Source organism: Engraulis encrasicolus, chromosome 12, assembly GCF_034702125.1.
Source record: "Engraulis encrasicolus isolate BLACKSEA-1 chromosome 12, IST_EnEncr_1.0, whole genome shotgun sequence".
NCBI lineage: Eukaryota > Metazoa > Chordata > Actinopteri > Clupeiformes > Engraulidae > Engraulis > Engraulis encrasicolus.
Genome location: NC_085868.1, coordinates 3694247 through 3696268, shown reverse-complemented (window position 1 = coordinate 3696268; position 2022 = coordinate 3694247). Strand labels below are relative to the sequence as shown.

Below are 2022 nucleotides of genomic sequence, written 5' to 3'. Positions count from 1 at the left end.
GAGACACTTGGCTTTTCATGGGCCCCTCCCTTGGCCAAACAACAAGAAAGGCCCTCTCTCCATGGTATGGTGAGGTTATAAAAGATTTGGGTGTTAAGGGAAGATGTTGGAGCCTTTGGGATTCAAGGGATTTTCTCCCAAGAAAATGTGAAATACAGTAATTAAAAGTGCAATTTTAACAGAATAGCACATAAATATAGATCAATTATGAGGTGGTTTTTTTGTGGCTTCAGGGCCCCCTTGGCAATTTGGGCCCCTGGGACAAGGCCTGGTAGGCCTCTGCAGTAAACCATTATCGGACCATCCTACTATGTAGCAGAAGACTCTTTCTCTCCTGTTAAAAGTGATGATAGGTCATCTTATGTCATGTCGTCTACTTCATGCAGGGTATTCTTGTCTTCTGCATAAAGAAAAGGTCTCTCTTCGCCGTGTCGTCCCCTCTTACATAAAGTGACAGATCACTTTCTTCTGCTATATGTATGGAAGCAGTCTCGTCTCTCACATGAAGGGGCAGTCTAGTCTTCAACATGAACAGTCAGTTTCGTCCTCTCCACATGAAAGTGCTCTCAGTGTTTCCTCTCAACTGATTGGCCGACAGACAGGATTGGCTCGCCACTGATTGGGCAGCGCACGGCCGGCGGCACGCCACGGTGTACAGGACAGGCGCACACATACACACACACACACACCTCTCCCTCTGTGTGTGTGTCTCTCTCTCCCTCGAACTGACAGTCGTTTCGTTGGAGATGCAGTGTGTAGTCACACTGGCACCAGCAGCGTTCGCGGTAGGATGGAGCTCTTCTAACCGGTATGTACCAACGGTCTCATTTTCTCTTTATTTGCCCTCTGCAGCTCTCCTCTCGCGCCGCTCAGCCTCACAACAAAGCTGCGGCAGCATCCCGCTGGAATGTGTCTGTTCTGTCTCGTGCCGTGATGCGGTTCTCGAGGCATTTATTTCCCCGCTCTTTCTCACCTCGTGAGGTATACGTGTTCTTTTTGAGTCAAGTGTCAGTAGCCTAAGTGCTTGTTCTGTCGCAACACTGGTAGCAGGACAGTCAGGACACGAGTGTTTATCTGCAACAGCACAGTGTAGTGCAGGACAGTGTCGGAATGCAGAGGAGGTGACTTGAGGCTCAGCATAGACAGCGCAGGGCAGAGACACCAAGACAAGAGCTCCGAGCGAAGAGGGATGGTCATTTAACAGCTCCGGTCAGACCGTCATGTCGTCTAATAACATGCGGAGGAGATAATGAATGAGGCAGGTGGATAACGGAATGTGCGCTGCGTGTTGGTATTAAATGGTTGCGCAGCGCTACTTTTTTTCTTCGTGACTCTTGAGGAATGTAGCGTTTGTATTTGGGGTGTTTTATTACAAGTGTGTGTAGGCCCTATGTTGTGAGAAGGCGTAGAGACCTGTGTCACCGTGTTAGTTTGAGTATGGTGGTCAATAACAAGTTGGAAGCCTACCTAATATATTAATTAGAACCTGTGAGGTTGCCATTTTTATTCTAAGAAAGAAGTATTTAAGAAAGAAGTATAAGAAAGTTTTTTTTACCTTTGTTTTGGATATCGGAAGACGCACGAGTTTCTATTGCTCTCATAGGCTGTTTCATGAGTAAAAAAATATAGCCTAGTTCTTTGCAAAAGCTCTCTTGGGGTGAGATGCGAGATGTAGGCTGGTGTGCCCTTGTGTAGGCGAGCAAAGGCACCTCTATCTCATTAGATTCCCCTGCGCTCTCATCGTCATCAGTCTCACCGGTCAAAGCAATCAGTGCTGTCTCTGCACGCATGCACATTGTGTGGAATCGGATCGCTCCCGATCAGGATGTCAGGTGCGTGTGTGTGTTCTCCTCCTGACGACGGAGCAAGCAACGTGTGGAGCCCCACTGACATTATTTGTATCCTGACGCAGCGTTATCTTTCGGTGTATTAGTCTAGTTAGAGGTGATGTTATCGCCACGCATGGTTGTGTCAAGTTGGCTGGGTCGGTTCTCTCCATGCCAGTCCGCCAAGGAAGACAAA

At 48.0% G+C, this 2022-nt stretch overlaps 1 long non-coding RNA gene across 1 annotated transcript in view; it reads left to right on the top strand.

Moving 5' to 3' along the window:
* The first annotated feature begins 741 nt into the window (after positions 1-741).
* Positions 742-2022, top strand: part of LOC134459983 (uncharacterized) — a 52897-nt gene continuing 51616 nt past the window's right edge. The window contains exon 1 of the long non-coding RNA XR_010036931.1: positions 742-808. This is a non-coding gene — a long non-coding RNA (uncharacterized LOC134459983). The remainder of the gene's footprint in view (positions 809-2022) is intronic.